Source organism: Tyto alba, unplaced genomic scaffold (genome assembly GCF_018691265.1).
Source record: "Tyto alba isolate M040663 unplaced genomic scaffold, T.alba_DEE_v4.0 Super-Scaffold_21, whole genome shotgun sequence".
NCBI classification, from domain to species: Eukaryota; Metazoa; Chordata; class Aves; order Strigiformes; family Tytonidae; genus Tyto; species Tyto alba.
The window spans coordinates 8,410,343-8,423,220 of record NW_024881295.1 but is presented as its reverse complement, the minus strand read 5'-3'; positions in this window follow the sequence as shown (position 1 = coordinate 8,423,220).

Here is a 12,878-nt window from a genome sequence, read left to right as displayed (position 1 = left end):
TTCCCAGTCTAATCAGGGCCCTGAACATGCAAAGAACACTGAATCACGTACGTATTCATCAGCAGGACTACTCTTGCATATAGACTTCTGCTAAGACTGTCTCAGCAGGCTCAGAATTGTATATTGCAAGATAAAGAGAAGGGGCCATGGCCTCTACTCACAGTCCCTTTATCCTTCAGTTTAGCTCAAAACCAGATGTGGGGAGTAACATGGCTTGAATCCACATGGGCAGTCCTCTCTGCTCTGCAGAACATACCATGACAGCAGTTCAGAGAAAAAAGCTGATTCCACTTCACAGAGAACTTCATATTGTGAAATTTTATTTTGTTCAAGTTCAGAGCTCTGCCTAACCCACCTTCCACCCCAAACTCCCGGCCCCCCCCAAACCACCCCTCAAACAACAAAACAAAACCAAACCAAAAAAACAACCAAAACCAAACCAAACTGACTCCCAGAAGCCTCAAGACTTGCAGAGGTTGCAAATTTCAACTGCAGCCTGGCAGAACAGCTGAAGAGGGTGAGCTGGCAGGACATCTTGCCAACTCATGGTAAGATCCTGTAAGACGCCCACATCAGTTCTTTTGGGCCCTTCCTGAACCCAAAATGTTTCAGTTTAAACATTAACATCAGCAACAAGATTCAAAGAAAATTCCAACAGAAGTTCTTTAATCCAATTTTTTCCTGACCCCTCAGTTCCAGAAAGAAGGTTATTTCTCATTACACCTTCATATAGATGGGAAAGAAAAATACCTGTAATGCAGCCTGCTCCTGCAATTTTCTTCCTTCCCCACACAGCCACCCTGCCACTGAGAACTAGAGTGAGATTTGTGTACTGATTTGAAATTCTGCATCCTTCAGGGAGGCCCACAGTACCAAAGCTACTCTCAAGACCTTCCCTTTAACTTGCCATAATACAAAAATTGTTCAATGCTATTGAAACGTATATAATTTTGTATTGCAGCATCTGTTCAGTTTACTGCAAGGAGAAAAAAGGTCCATCAAAAACATCTGGAGGATCAAGGACCAGGTCAGGGCATCAAACCCTTTACCAACCCAAGTCCTAGCTAGCTATGTAGCGAGGAATTATGTAGCAGTGGAGATTTACATGTAAATTCTCTAAAATCAATATGCTTATTTTAGTGCAAGTGTATATATGTACTTATCCCCTTGTTTAGCTGTAATCTTTACTGCACATGATCCAGTGTAAGAGACCATTGACACATAAACTTAATCTTAAGCAAGAGATATGTTGCTAATGAGGTGCTTTAGATCAAGCCCTGACTTTATCCAGTAAGCCTGGCCTATTACCAGTAACAACTTTTATCCTAAGACAAAAGCTGTGTTAACGAAGTTAAGCTTTATTCCAAAGTAGGTGCCTATATTGAAATATAAACACATGTAATTCTTTGTACTGTTATTAGATACATTTTAATTCAGGTATTCTGTTCCTCTAACACAGCTGAACTGAGATTGGCTTTGATCAGGGAGCCTGCATCTCCCTTTCTTTGCCTGTAGCCTGGGCCTCTTCAGTTGTGACAGATTAATATAAAATATTCCAGCTGTCACCTGGAAAGACAACTGAGTATCAGGTAGATGGCAGCAGAAAGTGAGACCTATAGTCTTGTAGCATGAGGACTGTGGTGTTCACCCGATGAGAAATCACTAGCAAAGCAGCACCACAAGACAATCAAAGGTTCAAAATGAGAACATCAAGGTCCTGCCTCCTGTAGTCCTGAGGTAAGCAACTCTATTGCCATCTCTATCTATTCTCAAACTCGCTAAGGAATGGGACAGGTAAGAAGTTTCAACTACTTCCCAGTAAACACAAGAGCGCTTCTGAACAGAGAAGTGTTCAGGGAGAAGATTATTTTCCTTGGTGTCTTTTAAGGGAGAAGGAAAAAAGGAGATTGTCTCATCTCACAGTAGGATCTTTAAAATACTTGGATGAAGCTTCTTTAACTCCCAGAATATTGTTTAAGATGACTGAGCAGATTCTTTTATGGAAGGATAAGTTGGGTTCCTCACATTTTAGATATTCAAACACTTAAAATGTTGATGCTGAGCACTACTCTGAGCATTACCCAGGGAAGATGAGCACATTTTAGTCTGAAAGACTAGCCAAAATAATTGAAAAATAAAAGGTAGACCTAAAAATACAGCTGTGTGCTAAAGGTTTTAATGGGCACAATACAGGCAAAATTCAGTTCCCGCAGAACTGTGTAGCAACAGGCAAAGAGTGTGTTTTGAATAGAATCATGCTGCACTTCTCAACACACCAGACAAGTCTGATGGAACAAAACTAGTGTGATCACTGTAGTTTAAGAGAAACTTCCAACAGAGAAGCTATTGCAGAAAATACCTAACTTCAAATCTTTGCCTTGGACTTTTCTACATCAATCAATGTCTCCCTCAAAAAAAAAAAAAAAGCCTATATACCCATGGGTGTTGATATTTGCAGTTATTCTAACCTGAGTTTGTGAAGAATTTATCAAAACAAATAGCCAGCAAATCTTCATTCCTCCTACAACATTTTCCCCAAGTCTTACGATTATAGTTCAGAGTCCTATTCTGACTGCAATTCCAGTTGCTGTCAAGGAGCCCATGGCTCATGTGCCATGCTCATACAGATGCCAGCTCCTTTTCCCAATACTGCTGTGAAGGATTCAGCAGTGATCCCTCTCCGGCATAGTAAGTAAACCTCTCCAAACCCCTCATACTGAAACCTTGCTGCTTCTCTATGGTAGAATGCTCATCTCACACTTACACTTTTTCCCAGTAATCATATTTAAAGGAACCAGGAATCAGAGTACCCAGTAGCCTACATCATCCTTAAAAGCACAGCCTGCTCAGTTACACACTTGCAGAGGCTTTTAAAACACATCATCCTATCCAAATATACAGTGGCAATTCCAGAACCATTTGGAAACCCAATTATAATTTTCTGCTAAATGAGTTCTTCTCCCCAAGGGCTCTCCAGAGGAGCCAATGCTTTAGTGCGCTAAGCTACCTATGAGATAGCTGAAGCTCAGACTAACTCAATTCCTGACAGGCAGCTGCAGTTTCAGGTGGTGTGAAATGGCAAATAAAAGAGAAGATTATCAAATAGAATTAAATGCAGAATCCTCAAGAGGCTGCGATATAGAAAGGGTAGAATTCCACTCACCTTAATCCTGCGTATTATCCTGTTCAACTGAATGGGCATAGCTGTATGAACAAAGACAGCAGGATTTGGTCTCATACACTTACTGATTCTCTTTTCAAATTATATGAAATGCACAGCATAGACCAATTAATAATGTTGCAATTTGTTAGTACTATTACATTATTAGCAATGGATTGGATTAATACAGTTATACTAAATTGCAGTGAAATTACCTTACTAAGAGAACAGGATGGTAAGATTGGTTCACAAATGTGTGCTCATGAAATAAGGAAAAACTCACGCTATCACTAAGTGAAAATACAGGAAGTAGAAGCTACTAACTGCTTGAGAGCTCCCAGATAAATTCTCATTGTACTTCAACTGGTAATGCTTTAATTACATATCTAAAATAATTGGTAATAATTTCAGTCAAATAGCCACTGCAGAATTCTAGAAAAGCAAAATCGGTACTTGTCCCACCAACCTCCACATGAATGTGTAGAATCCTTGGACACCAAAAAGGCCAGATTAGGTGTATGTGGATATCTACACAGGTCAAGACCAAGACTGCAGGTAGCACATGTAAGATCTTGTTTATGTTCAGAACTTGCTTTAAATACAACATCTCAGGTTCTCTCTTTATATCTAGAAACAGACAATTTAATCTACACATAAGCATTTATTGACCTGACACTGAACATGGTGATATCTACCTTCCACAGCTTTCCCTGTAGGTTTTTTTTTTCAGCTAGTATGTGATTAAACATTCAGACAGGGTCTCAGCTTTCACCTGCTTTCTATCTCTGCACGTCCAAGCCAACAACCCAGAATAACGTAGAGCTTTCTACTGGCTTTATTTGGCCTTCAGTGATGCACTCCAGTTTGCACCAAGGGTGTGCAAACCCTGCCAGATCTAAACGGCGGGATGAACAACTTGGCAGAGTGCAGAATGGCAGCATCAGCCCTGTGGGAAGCTTGCACTGCCTGTCCTAGTCCAAGCTGCGCACAGTGGAGGTGGAGCAGAGCCCGCAGCTGTGTCCGTAGGGGAAGGATACCCTTCCAGCATCCCCCACTCTGGTGCCAGACTCATCTGTCCCTCACTTTGTGCTCCCGTTGCTTGCCAGATTGTGACTGCATACCCTGTTTTGAGAAGAAAGCACAATAGGAACTTTCTCTCTAGGCACCAAAGTTACATAAACATTACTCTACACCAGGAATTGACAGGACATAGCTCAAGAATGACTTCTATACCAAGCTGTAGAAACTCCAGCAGGTTTCCAATTTGCAATTTCAGAAATTATTTATGAGGCCAGTATTGTACAACTCTCTTCTGCACAAAGGCATTGATAAATATTCATGAATTAGGTCTCATAACACAGAAAAGGGGAGTATTATTCTCCCTAGTAAAGATAAAGGAAAGAACATACAGAGAGGTTAAATGACTTTCTCAAGTTCACATGAGAAGTTTGGAAACCCAGAAATAGAGTCACAGCCAAGACTTTTGAAGGGATTTCAGGTGTCTCCATTATACAACTCAGAGTGGCCTAATGCAGTGACTGCAAACTCCACACACGTTTGAAATCAGGCCACTCAAGACGGTCCACAATTAGGCAAACATTGCTACTAATGACCTTGGCAAAACTTAGCCCATATTCTTGACTCCTGCTCTACAGGCTTTAGTACTGCAAAGCACGGTGTGCTGTCCTACTAAGATACAGTGGGAGCTAATTGAAGACTGTAACTTATCCTTAGCCACCCAAAAACTAATGCTCCATGTTCATTAAGCACTGTTTTGTTTTCTAGTCTGTTCAACGGAGCTTAAATATATTATTCTTAGACTAAAAATTTGGTCTAACTCTTGGATTTTGTAGAACAGTTATGCTCCAAGAAATCCTTTCACTCAAAAATAGATGATTACCACAGTTTCTATAAATATAAATTGTTTTACAGACAAAGGCAGACATTACAGCTTGTTCTAGTTTTCACTGAAATTAAGCCAGCAAATCTCTCATGCCAGAATTATAACAATAATCATGCTGATAGTGTTATTTCAGTTTACTAAAGCCAAAATCCAATATGCTACAAATTACATCAAGCACCAAATAAAATTAAGCAAAAGATAAGCAATGCTAAAGGAAACGAATACTAATAAAAAATGAAATGTTTACATTTCTTTGCTGGGTTCAGATACAAGCTTGACATATACAAGCAGTCTTACGTTGAACTATAGCTGTCATCATCCTCCCCTCCCTTTTTTTTTTTTTTTTTTTTAATTTAAAAGCAGATTTTGAAGACAAAGATATTATAAGAGAGCACGTTTCAGTTGTAAGGGTACTGGTTTTAGGACAGGGGAAGGAAAACAAGGCTCAGACCAATTAAAAGCTTTAGAGAAGAAAGGCAAATCAATTAAAAATGCCAGAGGGCAGACATTGCTTAGAAAGAGAAGAGACTTCGACAAATTTGAAATAGCAGCGTTCTACAAGGTCCATAATGGCAAACAAAAATAAGTTATGTTCATACCCACAAATATTCACTGGAGAATAAGGCATTTGATACATCATGGATAACAGAGATCTATGCTTTTGCAGACTGAATAAACAAGCTGCATGACTGAGTTAGTGTTTGGTGGGTATTCTGAAGATGAAAAGCAATGTATAAAATGTGAGGTGTTATTCTTAAGACACCCAAGGCAGACAGCCTTCAAACTCAGCTGCTGAATTATTAGTCTTATTGATCTGGCATTGCATTATTTTTTACACCACAAAACCCGTTAGTTTTCAATAGAACACAAGCACTGAAAAGACAATAGTCATAAAAAGAATTGTAATTTGGGACTTCAAAAAATTATATTCCTATTTTGGCAACTTACTAGGAATAAGAACCAAAACGGCCATTGCTGAATGTATCCTTTGACTGTAACTATAATTTAAAAGCATTGTCCGATGTAATTTCTTCCTTTTTCACACAGTGATTCCAGGCCAATTATTTATCCCCCCTTTCTCCCCCCCATAAGAATAGTGTTTTGAAGTCAGCCAATGAAACATGTTTTATTTAAGGACTATATTCCTAGAGCAATGGATTCTTTGGAGACCTAAAGGTTGCAGAGCACTTCATTAGTTCCACATAATGAAAGAATGGTGCAATTGAAGGAGGTCTCTAAGGGAGAATGGTGTGAAAATTAGAGACCCGTCTGCTCACTTGCAAAAAAAAAAAAAAAAACCCCAAAAAAAAGTAAAAAGAAAAAAGAAAAAAAATGAGAAAAAGGAAAACGAAAAAGGAGGGGGGGAAAAAAGGAAAAAAGGAGAAAAATGAGAAAAGGAAAAAAATTTGTGGATTTTCTAAATAATGCACACCGTCTCCATTCAGCCCATGGAGAAAGGGTGCCTACTCAATCCTCTTACCGTTGACAATATAATAAAACCAGAGGAACTTTTTTGAAGTAGATCTGCACATTCCACATTTGGATTGAGGGGCAATGGACTGTTTAAATTGCTATTTACATTTCCAGCTGTTTTACCAGTGATTTGCCCAACTTAATAGCTCTTTAAGCTTTTAAACAAGAAAATAGCTATTCTCACGACTCAAAGAAGAAACCATGGTTATTTCAGACTGCCTCTATTGTAAAAGGCTTAGACCCCTCTGTCTTTATAGATGCCCTTCCCTTTATAGTACTTCCCTTTTCCATCTCCTCTTTCTAAATCTTCTTCCATTTTTCAGTTCACTTTTTACATTATATACTTTTAGCAACATAATGCATCTTTACTAATACTGCTGATTCAAGAAAAATGTTTGCAGGCAGCCACCAACATTCCCAAGAGAGACTTAAGTTAGCAAGAAAATTAGATTTGTGTGTATAATCTTCTGCTAGTTATTGGGGAGCTAACCAGTGTTAAACAAATGCTCTACAACTATTGAAAAATGTATATTTATTTGCATACGTTCCTCTGGGAATGTATTAAAAAAACTAGAAGTATGTATAGGCATAATGTAAACTGTATTTTCTGCTTATTTTTCAGGCAGAGTGGAAGAGGAGAGCAAAGGGGCAGTCCACAGATAAGAATGAGACTAAGATGAAAGGTTAAAAAGGGGACGGGGGGTTATTTCATAGTAGCTCTATAAACCACTGCAATTATTTTGTTATAATTTGAACCCATTAGCTTGTTTAACCTGGCACTAATAAACTGTAAAATCATGAAGAAGAAATTCAAAAACAAAACCCACCTCCTGCTTTTCCCCTGATCAAAGCTTCAATGTTTTCCTTTTATTAACTCTAAATGTCCTCTGTGTTTACAGATGATTGCAACACTAGTTAGACAGTGGGGCAAACAAAGCCAAACCTTGCAGGAAGTGGTAGCAGCAGTTCTGATTAAGATTTTTGAAATTAATACAGGTCACTAAAGAAAATTAGAGTAATGGTTGGAAAAACCTACAACTATTTTTTTTTTTTTTCAGTTTGTACCCTAACTTAAATATTTTGAGAGAAAGACATTGCAACTGGTATAATGCTAAACATCTGTGATTTTGTTTTAAATGTAACATTTCATATTTAACAGTCAAATATAGCCTAAACTAAAATTCCCATTTTTTTGTAAGGCTTGTAAAAAGTAGTTTGTGATCCCTGAACTGGCATATTGACTGCTGATGAGCAAATGTTTGTCCTGGTGTCATACACTGGTATGTCACTGACAACATAACAGTTTCACTAGGCAAAACAGGACCAAGAATCAACATGTGTTTGAATTACTGTGGTTGTAAGAAAATTGGCTTGTAACTGGAATATCTGTTCCCTTCAAAAATGAAGAGAAGAAACCTGCACACCCGAGCCACTGAAAGGTGACAAAGTTCTAGAGAGAGCAGGTTTAAGGATATATCAGGTGCTATCTTTCCCTGCAAAGAAAAAAAAAAAAAAAGATACTATCAAACAGCACAAAAAGCAAGGTCCAGTAGGAGCTATAAAAAGCTGGAAAAACATCCAAAAATTTTAAGTACAATTAGACTTTATGAACTTCGTTAGTGAAAAGAAATTCCACTGACTTCTAATACTCTGCAGGAGGGTTGAAAACAAGCAGTATTAGGCAGATTTTTTTCTGAAAAACAGTTTACTTAATTTTGAAAATTCTGAGGCAGCTCTGCTCTTAATGCCAAAAAGAAAACAAATAAACACTGGGGTGTGCATGTGGAGTTGGGGGGGTGAAGGAGGAGAAGATTTTGAAAACATCTAATGTGACAAATCCACCCCTGCTCAGGAGTACAATGGTGAAAAACCAGCACTCCTCCTAAACATACAGTGTAAAAACACATGAAAGTACTGAAAGAACAGCTTGAAAGGAAGTTCCTTAGAGCAGGCCTTCATCTTGTGGTGCTCAGTTCTAAGAAGCTTCATGCTTTCCTACCCTATACAAGATGGATTTTTGGTTATGCATTAAATAAATCCTATTTCTACCAAGTTTCTGTTACCACTGTATAGCAGTAAGAAAAGAAGACGGCAAATCATATCTTGTTCTATGCTAAGGAGTTGCTTTATGAATTTAGGTACACTAGGTATATTCCCCTAGCCTTGGTTTCAACAACTAAAAACAGCACTAAGACCCATCTTTGTGGCAGTTCCTAACAAAAGAAGGGGAGAAAAGCTACTATGTACAAAGCGAAAAGAACTAGCTTATGGTCCAAAGTCTATTAAGAGCCAAAAAACCTGTGCAGGAGAGTAGCCACAGGAAGTCATACTTTAAGTAAAAAAAAAAGTTTGAAAGTAAAACTTTCCAGCAATGGGCAAGATTAACAGTAGATGCACTCCTGCAAGCAGCTCCACTAAAAACAATTGTTTACAATAATGAAAATAGGTACAATCATAGCTGCAGGATCAGGACCCATTCCTGAGCAGCAGGAACTGTATTAGAAAACGCATTTGTATTAAATCACTGTGACTACTTTGTCACAAAGATGAAAGTTTTACTGCTAAAGGAACCGTAGTAAAAGGCCAATGACTCAACCCAAGTGCTCTGGAGCATATGAACAGTTGCACATTTTATGCAGCGTTCAGCTGCCAAAGCCAGCAGATCTCAGTAATGCCTCCTGGCAAATCTTATTTAGGCTTCTTCCTGCTCCATTAAAATAACAGAGATTAGGAAAGAAAGATCAAATCTATTTTGTGGTGCCTGAGGATCTGTTGCTGTAGATCCTCAGGTATATAGGTCTTTATACTTACCTATTTACTCACAAAGGTAAGAGTCAGTCCAAAGATTATTATTTCTCTAAGAATCTGCATAATACAGATAGTTCTTAGTGTCCACAAAATAGGAATTAATATGACACAAGCATGTTGTAAATGCAGATTAACACACAGTTTAGATGCCTGAAAGACACAGCAACTCTGAAAGCAAGCACAATACTGGCAGGTTACTTCCACCTCTGATCTCCTCTTCCAATTTCACAGTCTACCTTCAATGCTCAAAAAAAAAAAAAAAAAAAGAAAAAAAATGCTCCCAAAGACAATCAGGACACAGTAGGCTCTACATCCTTCTCCCAGCAAGGCTGCTTTGAAACCTCTTGCAGACTGCCTGCCTAAGCATTTCCAGCTGGGTGTTAATGCACAGGGTGTGGTTGGCATCACTCACCTCCCCAGGCTCCTGCCCACTCTCCCTGGTGTGCCTGGGCTTACACACCTGCAGTGCCTCCATCGGCGTGCCTGGAGTGGAGGAGTGGAGTGGCTACACAAATGCAGCAGCAGAGGGGAAGGCTGTAAGAAACTACTGATTATTTAATGTAGATATTGCCATCTTGGAACTCCTTGGTATTGTCTTCCCCAAGTGACATGATGAGAGCAAAAAGGAATTTACAACTCCAGAAATGATGTCAAGCAGGAAAGTTTAGAAACAAGGGTGTTGCACTAAGCTTTATTGCAGGTTGTTACGTTTCCAAAGCCTCTCAGGTACTGGGAGGTTGTTTGGAGATGAGGGATTGTTTGGTGAGACACACACAGCCAGCCATGCTCTCGCTGCAGGAGATGCTCCGAGCAAATGGGCAAACCACTTTCCCTGGGCACAGGAGAGAGGAGTCTCGGTATAACCCTGGGCCACTGCCAGGTTCACCAGGCAGGAGTCGGTCTCTAGGCATGGCCAATTTCCAGTGCTTCAGAGGAACTAAGCAAACACTAACCCAGAGTACATCTGGCTAATTGTATAGTGGGAGAAAAAAAATCTTTCTTGACCCCAGTGGTTACCCAGCTAAACCCCTGAAGCACAGGCTTTTATTACAACCATTATCTGTATGCAAATGATGATCATGCTGAGGACTTATTCTGCCTGTTACATATGAAGGAAAGAGCTGAATGAATGATACATTCTGGACAGATTTCTTGCCCAGAAGGAACCATTCATGCCAAAGCCAGTTTGAAAGAATATCTTTTAGAAAGATATCCAAACTGCCTCTTGAAGACTCCAAGTGATGTCAATCATGCTGCCCCCTTCGTCTATTGTTGTAATGTTCAGTTACCCTCACTACTAGGACACTATCTGAAATCAATGCAAAATTTATCTACCATGAGCTCTTCCCCACTAGACCAGTTTCTGCAAGCCTGAAAAGCAGTGATAAACTGCTTGGTTGCATTGCCCTGTTAACATGCCTACTGATGTCAGTTTTAAAAAGAGCTCTGCTAGTCCTGAACTGCTCTATTTCAGGCTTTGGTGGGATTCATAAGGTGTCAGGGAAATTCTCTCTCAGATGCCAAAAGTTCTGCAAGGGAACTAGGCAAAAACATGTTGGGTTTTTTTTGGTTTGTATTTTTTTTTCCTTGGATGGAAAAAACAGACAGACATACCAGAAGCAAAATGAAAATTACTCCAGTTTACAAGCTATGGCACAGAGCACAGCTGCAAGGCAAACTCTTTTATCCTTACTTATGCTTCTGTCCATTCCAGTAATATATACAGGCCACACATGAAAAGGCTGCTTGATCTCAACCTACCAAAACGGACCCTAGGAGAAGCACAAACAGGGAGAGAAAAAACAATTAGTGCAACAGTAAGTGGGATCTGAGACAGCAGGATGTTTCATGCAGCTATTGCCACAAACTCAGTGTGATGGCTCAGAGCTCTGAGCACTAGAAAGGCACAGACCATTAATCTAATTGTAATGGATAAAACATGGGTTCTTGCCAGCTGGATGTACTGCAACCAAGCATAGCAGAGGCCATCTTAGTCTATGTCTTCTTGTTCCAGAAATGTCCAAGACAACAGAGAAGAGCAGTCACACACATAATCTCGCATTATGGGAAAAAAAGCTCCTCAGAAGCTCTGGGATGTGCTCAATCAATAGTTGGAAAATACTATTTGGTTGAACATTGAGTAGTAGCAGGTGCACCTACTATGCAGCTATTAAAATGCCTGTTTCCCCAATCAATTTCTTACATGGATACTCCATGGCCTACAGACATGCCAGTTTTCAAAAGCTGTGACACTTAAGTCTTTGCTTGTCTGGTTCTGTTGCTACCACCACAGCAGTCACACAAGCACACGTGTACCTGTGGTAGGTTAATCACTGTGCTTCCTGCGGAGCTTACTTCATTTTTGCTGGGTGACAGATGCATGCATGCATCTTCCTGGCTGTGTCTGGTGATTTTATGAACTCATTTGTTTCTGTCCTTTACTCGCTTCAGATTGAACAGGTATAAATTTTGCTGTTCGCACAGTCACCCCACACCTGCTGCCCTGCTAGGTGCACTTCCTTTCAACTATAAATAACAGCCCTGGAGCTAACAGAGAACTGACTGAAAGCTGTTTCTGTGCCTGCTTCCTTGCTGGTGTCCAACTCCTGTTGAAGTCAGTCTAAGTACCATACATATAAGGTGAAAAATCTTTTAGACCCCAAGACCAGAAGTGCAGCAAAATTTGTGTTCCTTGACACTAGCCCACCCAACATTACTGCTAGAAGTCCTATGCTGAGAGCCCAAAATATGAGCATATGTAGAAATTGCCTCTCCTCATTCTTTTTAGGAGGCCTAGAGGTAGGAAGCATTAGCTGAATAAAGATGCCAGGCAAAGCGAAGACTTCAGACTCTTATTGTGGATCACACCGAATGGTATTGTTCTGTGTGGTTTTGCTGAATTTCTTGTTTAGTGCGTGAACTTCAGTCACTGATGATACATGGTGTGTGTCTACATGAACAGCCTAACTTGTCTTCAAATGCTCTGTGCCTTAATATGCCTTGCGCCTGCACGTGAAAGTCTTTCACAATTAGATTCCCAGACTGTAAACTCTGACCATCTGTAAACATGCAAAAATGCTCAAAAAATATGTAAACGTGTAAAAATGCTCAAGATTAGATCCCTGGCACGCTGTGTTACATGAATGCAAATACAGCCTGGACTCTGATCCTCTGCAAGGCCAGATCCTAAATTCGCTGCGTTCAGAGAACCTCAGCCTCAGAAGCCAGATTTACATAAACAAGCTATTCCACTAGCTGTGCAGAGGGGAAGGAGCACGGCAAGCTGTGAGGTGTAGGTGCAGCCCCACGAGGCTGAGAACCAGAAGGGATGTCAGAGCTTGCACAGCACATCTGTGTAGATGTTGCCCACACCCTGGTACACGTGTGCTGTGGTTCTTCAGAGCAACTGGCAGAAAAGTTTGCTCTTTGCCAGAATCTCTCTTAGCAGAGTCACTACTGCATGTTTCCAAGGCAGAACAGCTTCTCTGGGGCCTGGTATTAACATTTTGGCAGACAGTCCTTTATGCAGTTTGT